We start from the raw sequence: 7,500 nt of genomic DNA on the forward strand, positions 1-7,500 counted from the left end.
TAAAACAAAAATAAATAAAAAATGAAACAGAACGTAAACATCCCAAAATTACGTACCGAGTACACAACAACAATAACAAACACATTTATAAGAGGGAAGTGCTTGTTACGTTAACAGGATTATACTGTAAATAAATGAATGGTTGGATTGCTTTTCTTTTTTCCTAAAACTACGTGTATAAGGGTTCGAGAAAGTCGAGTGTGTTGTGGACAGTTTTGAAGTTATTGTGAGTGAAGGAGGTGGTTTCTAAGTGCTTGAGTGCGTGATTGATAGTGATGATGGTGATGATAACGGTGATGGTGATGGTGGTTGTGGTGGTGGTTGTGATGGTGGTTGTGGTGATGGTGGTGGGGGTAATGGTGATGGTGGTTGTGGTAATGGTGATGGTGGTTGTGGTGATGGTGGTGGTTGTGGTGGTGATGGTGGTGGGGGTAATGGTGATGGTGGTTGTGGTAATGGTGGTGGTTGTGGTGGTGATGGTGATGATGATGGTGGTGGGGGTAATGGTGATGGTGGTTGTGGTAATGGTGATGGTGGTTGTGGTGATGGTGATGGTTGTGGTGGTGATGGTGATGGTGGTGGGGGTAATGGTGATGGTGGTTGTGGTGATGGTGATGTTGGTTGTGGTGGTGATGGTGGTTGTGGTGTTGATGGTGATGGTGGTTTAATAATCATTGGTGAGATTTAAGATCCTTTTCATCAGTGATATGTCCTGTGGAAATTGAAAATCAAAATAGGCTTGAAAAGGGAAAAGTGCCATCTATCGGGAAGAAAAAAAAATATCCTAAATATTCATTTCGTCTTTAGAAAATAACCATTGAAAAAATATCTTAAAATATCAAGTTCATTACAAGCTTATTGTGCGAGATATAGTGTATACGTATTTGTGATTGTTGTGACAGTGTGAGATATGTGTATACAGTGACAGTGTAGAATGTGCGTACAGGATATACAATGACAGTGTAGGATGTGCGTACAGGATATACAATGACAGTGTAGGATGTCCATACAGGATATAGTGTCAGTGTAGGATGTGCTTACAGGCTATAAAGTTACAGTGTAAGATATGCATGCAGGTTATACAGTGAGAGTGTGAGATAACTGTATTAGGATCTACAATAACAGTGGAATATGCAGTAACAGTATAGGATATGCATGCAGGTTATACAGTGAGAGTGTGAGATAAACGTGTTAGGATATACAATGACAGTGGAATATACAGTGACATTGTAGGATGCGCATAAAGAAAATACAGTATCCGCACGGGATATAGATATAGGATGCACAGTGTCAGTTTGACATATGTATAAATGATATGCAGTGATACTATGGGATATGCATACATAATATATGACGATAGTGTGGGATACGATAACAAGATATACTGTTACACCGTGGGATAAGAATACAGGATATACAGTGACAGAGTATCCTGAGACGAGGAGGCAACCGCGGAGCTCACGTTTACGCCATGTGGGTGAGTAGATCATGACAAGTCCATTCAGTTTGATTTTGATTCCAGTGTTGGCCAGAAATTAAAAGCGTTCTGTATTTTAGCGTATTGTCTCCCCCCTCCCCCTCCCTCCCCTCCCCCACTCAACCTGATTTCCCACGGGTCCCCTAAGTCTGTGGGAGGGGGGGTGGGGGTAGGGGATGGGAGTGGGGGGGTTTGATAACTCGAAAACCGAAACTTTGGACCGAAAATGAACACCAGATCCGCTCTGGTCTCGTCAGACTGTACGAGGAATTTTGAAACTTGTCTGTAAAAGTCGTATTGTCGAAAAAAAAAAAAAAAAAATCTGACGGAGGCATATAAAAACGATCTGTTGAGATGAAGCCTAGGTTTTGATAATATTTATCCTTATTTAACTATATATAAAAGATATAATATACTTCTATAGTTAACGAAGTATACAACATTGGAACATAATTCTGAAGGCGGAGACATTCTCTTCTTAAAAAAAAAAAAAAAATGAATACTTTAGTTGTTTACGAAAACTGTTGCATCATGATTTAGGGAAACGATTTAATTTATTATCTCACGTAATTGTTTGTGGAGAATAAAACTTAAGATAAATCCATACACTTGGAACATTGGGTTGATATATTTTGTTATTTAGATATAATCTCGGAAGTCTTGTAAATAAAAAAAATGTAAAAAGAAAGGAAGAGAAGGGATATATTTTGAAATGTCTACATCTATCTTAGAACAGATAGATGTATGCACTGTCGGAATGTGAAGTAAATGCTATTCTTTTTACACCTTTGAGGCGGGCGATTTAAATGATTTTATTCACAGACCATTTATTCATTAATTTATTTGTTTTACCTAATTTGAATATTTTAATTGTTATTATTATTTTTTTTCAGATAGCAGTACGTGGTTTTTAATGTTTATAAATATATCTTATTTATTTATTCATTTATTTTTTCTTTATCGAACGTGATCTTAATGTTTGGATGTTGGTCATTGGGAGATGATGAAATTTGTGTTGCATAAAGCTCTTATTTGTCATCTGTGTTTCCTTTATGTAACCAAATATTTTCGCGGAAGTTTTTTGCGAGCCAGTTGCACACACAACCTCCTTTCCCCACACACAACCCTATTCGCTACACTACCCCACTTAACAAGCTCCCCCATCCCCCTGCCACCCCATTCCCCACATAACATTACCCCCCATAACCTCCCCCTCCCCTTCCCACACCCACTCCTCTCCTCCTCCACCCACCCAGCCCACAGGATATAACTCCCCCACACAACCTCCCCCTCTCCCTCACCCACCCCTTCCCCATCTCCAACCCCCCCTATCCTCCCCCACACAACTTCCCCCTCTCCCTCAACCACCCCTTCCCCATCTCCCCCCCCTCTCCTCCCCCACACAACCTCCCCCTCTCCCTCACCCCCCTTCCCCATCTCCCCCCCTCTCCTCCCCCACACAACCTCCCCCTCTCCCTCACCCCCCTTCCCCATCCCTCCCTCTCCTCCCCCACACAACCTCCCCCTCTCCCTCACCCCCCTTCCCCATCTCCAGCCCCCCCTATCCTCCCCCACACAACCTCCCCCTCTCCCTCAACCACCCCTTCCCCATCTCCCCCCTTCCCCATCTCCCCCCCCTCTCCTCCCCCACACAACCTCCCCCTCTCCCTCACCCACCCCTTCCCCATCTCCAACCCCCCCCTATCCTCCCCCACACAACCTCCCCCTCTCCCTCAACCACAACTTCCCCATCTCCCCCCCTCTCCTCCCCCACACAACCTCCCCCTCTCCCTCACCCCCCCCCTTCCCCATCTCCCCCCCCCCCTCTCCTTCCCCCACACAACCTCCCCCCACCCCCCACCCCGCAGCACGGGATTTGAAAAGAGCGACCCCTGCATGCACACACATCTGCGACTCAACCATTCCATCCATTTCCTGTCAGATTGCAAATTGCATATTCATGTGGTGTATTTTTCAACGTACCTACACTCCTGTTGATCTGTGTGTGTGTGTGTGCTAAGCCGGGATAGTCCGTAGATGGAATGCGTAATGCTGATGCTGAATGGGCGGAGATGAATAAGTGATGCTGATTGTCAATGGGATGACATATGGGAGATGCTGAGGAGATGTGGATGGGAGATGTGATGCTGATGCTGGCTAGATGAAGATGAAATAGGTGATGCTGATGCTGACTAGACGGAGATTAAATTTATATATATACGATGCTGAATATATGCAGATGCAAGAGGTGATGCTGATGCTGGCTAGAAGCAGATGAAATAGGTGATGCTGGTGTTGGATATATGCAAATGAAATGTGTGACTGCTACTGACTTGATGGAGATTATATATATATATATATATATATATATATATATATATATATACGATGCTGAATATATGCAGATGCAAGATGAGATGCTGATGCTGGCTGGACCGACATTAGATACATATGCAATGCTGAATAAGCAGATGAAAGATGTGATAATGATGCTGACTAAACGCAGAATATATGATGCTGATGCTAAACAGATGCAGATGAGATGTATAAGTCTGATGCTGGCGAGACGCAGATTAAATATATATAAATATATATATATATATATATATATATATATATATATATATATATATGTGTGTGTGTGTGTGAGTGTGTGTATGTGACGGGGAAGCTTAATGGACGCAGATGAATAAATGATATTGATAATAAATAGATGCATTTAAATGTGTAATGTTGAGGCTCATTGAAGAGATGATGCTGATGTTGAATAGATGCAAATGAAAGATGAATGCAGATGAAAGATGCTGAATTGATGATGTTAAATAGACAAAGAGGAAATACGATGATACTGAACGAAATCCAATAAAATACGTAATGTAGATGCTGAACGAACAAAAAATATTTAATACTGTGACACTGATGTCAAATACTCAGATTTTTTTTGTTTTCTTTGTTTTAAATACCAATGGACCTTCCGCCAAGAAAATTCCTAAGATAGACACGAGGGAAATAATCTACACTAATTAATCTAAATTGTGACCAGACGCAGATGAGATATCTAATACTGATTCCGAACAGACCCAGATGGGAGATGGTGATGCTGGATGCTGCACGGACGCATTTGCATCTGAACAGTAATACATATGGCCATGACTTCACGCTTCCCTGATCACCGATAATGAGAGCTTCGCTTTACATATAGTTGAGGGTTTTTTTTTTGGTGGTGGTGATGGTGATGGTGGTGATGGTGGTGATGGTTGTGGTGGTGGTGATGGTGATGGTGGTTGTGGTGGTGGTGGTTGTGGTGGTGGTGATGGTGGTGGTGGTTGTGGTGATGGTGGTTGTGGTGATGGTTGTGGTGATGGTGATGGTGGTGATGGTGATGGTGGTTGTGGTGGTGATGATGGTGGTGGTGATGGTGATGGTGGTGGTGGTTGTGGTGGTGGTGGTGGTTGTGGTGATGGTTGTGGTGGTGGTGGTGGTTGTGGTGGTGGTTGTGGTGGCGGTGATGGTGATGGTGGTTGTGGTGGTGGGGGTTGTGGTGGTGGTGATGGTGGTGGTGGTGGTTGTGGTGATGGTTGTGGTGGTGGTGATGGTGGTTGTGGTGGTGGTGGTTGTGGTGGTGGTTGTGGTGGCGGTGATGGTGATGGTGGTTGTGGTGGTGGTTGTGGTGGCGGTGATGGTGATGGTGGTTGTGGTGATGGTTGTGGTGGTGGTGATGGTGGTTGTGGTGGTGGTGGTGATGGTGGTGGTGATGGTGATGGTCGTGGTGATGGTGATGGTGGTGGTGATGGTGATGATGGTGATGGTGATGGTGGTTGTGGTGGTGGTGATGGTGGTGGTGGTGGTTGTGGTGGTGGTGGTTGTGGTGGTGATGGTGGTTGTGGTGGTGGTGATGGTGGTGGTTGTGGTGGTGGTGGTGGTTGTGGTGGTGGTGGTGGTTGTGGTGGTGGTGGTGGTGGTTGTGGTGGTGGTGATGGTGGTTGTGGTGGTGGTGGAGGTTGTGGTGGTGGTGATGGTGGTGGTGATGGTGATGGTGGTGATGGTGGTTGTGGTGGTGGTTGTGGTGGTGGTGATGGTGATGGTGGTGGTGGTGATGGTGGTGGTGGTTGTGGTGGTTGTGATGGTGGTGGTGGTGGTGATGGTTGTAGTGGTGGTGATGGTGGTTGTGGTGGTGGTGGTGGTGGTTGTGGTGGTGGTGATGGTGGTGGTGATGGTGATGGTGGTGATGGTGGTTGTGGTGGTGGTGGTGGTGATGGTGATGGTGGTTGTGGTGGTGGTGGTGGTGGTTGTGGTGCTGATGGTGGTTGTGGTGGTGGTGGTGGTGATGGTGGTGGTGATGGTGGTTGTGGTAATGGTGATGGTGGTTGTGGTGATGATGGTGGTGGTAATGGTGATGGTTGTTGTGGTGATGGTGATGATGATGGTGGTAATGGTGGTTGTGGTTGTGATGGTGGTGGTTGTGGTGGTGATGGTGGTGGTGATGGTGGTTGTGGTGATGGTGATGGTGGTGGTGGTGGTGCTTGTGATGGTGGTGGTGATGGTGGTTGTGGTGGTGGTGGTGGTTGTGGTGGTGGTGATGGTGGTGGTGTTGGTTGTGGTGGTGGTGATGGTTGTGGTGGTTGTGATGGTGGTGGTGGTGGTGATGGTGGTGGTGCTTGTGATGGTGGTAGTGGTGGTGGTTGTGGTGGTGATGGTGGTTGTGGTGGTGGTGATGGTGGTGGTGGTGGTGATGGTGATGGTGGTGGTGGTGATGGTGATGGTGGTTGTGGTTGTGGTGATGGTGGTGGTGGTGATGGTGATGGTGGTTGTGGTGATGGTGATGGTGGTTGTGATGGTGTTGGTGGTGATGATGGTGGTGATAGTGATGATGGTGGTGGTGATAGTGATGATGGTGGTGGTGATGGTGGTTGTGGTGGTGATGATGGTGGTGGTGGTTGTGATGATGGTGATGGTGATGATGGTGGTGGTTGTGGTGGTGGTGGTGGTTGTGATGATGGTGATGGTAATAGTGGTGGTGATTGTGGTGGTGATGATGGTGGTGGTGGTTGTGATGATGGTGATGGTGGTGATGGTGGTTGTGATGATGGTGGTGGTTGTGGTGATGATGGTGGTGGTTGTGATGATGGTGATGATGGTGGTGGTTGTGGTGATGATGGTGATGGTGATGATGGTGGTTGTGGTTGTGGTGATGATGGTGATGGTGGTGGTAATAGTGATGGTGGTTGTGATGGTGATGATGGTTGTGGTGATGGTGATGATGGTAGTGATGGTGTTTGTGGTGATGGTGGTTGTGGTGATGGTGATGATGATGGTGGTGATGGTAATTTTGGTGGTGGTGATGGTGGTAATGATAACGGTGGTGGTGATGGTGATGATAGGGGTTATTGTTGATAATTTTAGTCGATATTGTTATTCATGTTGTTTCAATATTGTTTTTGCTTTATTGCTGTTGATGTTGTCGACGATGATGTTCTTGTTGCTCTGAATGCTTATTTATGACATTGCGTCTGTCTATTTTTGTGCATATATACTGGGTCACTGTATAATTGAGATGTTCAGTTAGTTGTTTAAATTAAATGTATAATTAATGTGCGTGATGTAAGTGTGTACGAGTATGTGCGTATGTGTGCGTGTGTAATACAGACAGTCATATAAATCGCTAAGTTTATATGACTGTATGTGTGTCACTATGCTTGTTTTATAGGACTTTATGTGTGTGCGTGTGTGTTTGTGTATGCGTATGTGTGTGTGTTTTGTGTATGCATATGTGTGCGTGTGCGTGTGTGCGAGCGTTCATGCGCGTGCGTTGTACCTACACGCATGTACGTATGTATGTATCCACACAGCGTAGCCCCATACCATCTCCAACGCCAGAAAGGCTCGCAAAATATCGAGTATTAAAACCACTCCACCTTTCGGACGAATGATGCTACACGGGCATACATGAGACTGAATAAGGAATAGCTTTCCCTTTTATAGCAGCATATCCCGAGATCAAAATATGGGATAGATATGCGAGC

The sequence above is a fragment of the Penaeus chinensis genome, chromosome 30 (genome assembly GCF_019202785.1).
Source record: "Penaeus chinensis breed Huanghai No. 1 chromosome 30, ASM1920278v2, whole genome shotgun sequence".
In the NCBI taxonomy this organism is placed as follows: domain Eukaryota; kingdom Metazoa; phylum Arthropoda; class Malacostraca; order Decapoda; family Penaeidae; genus Penaeus; species Penaeus chinensis.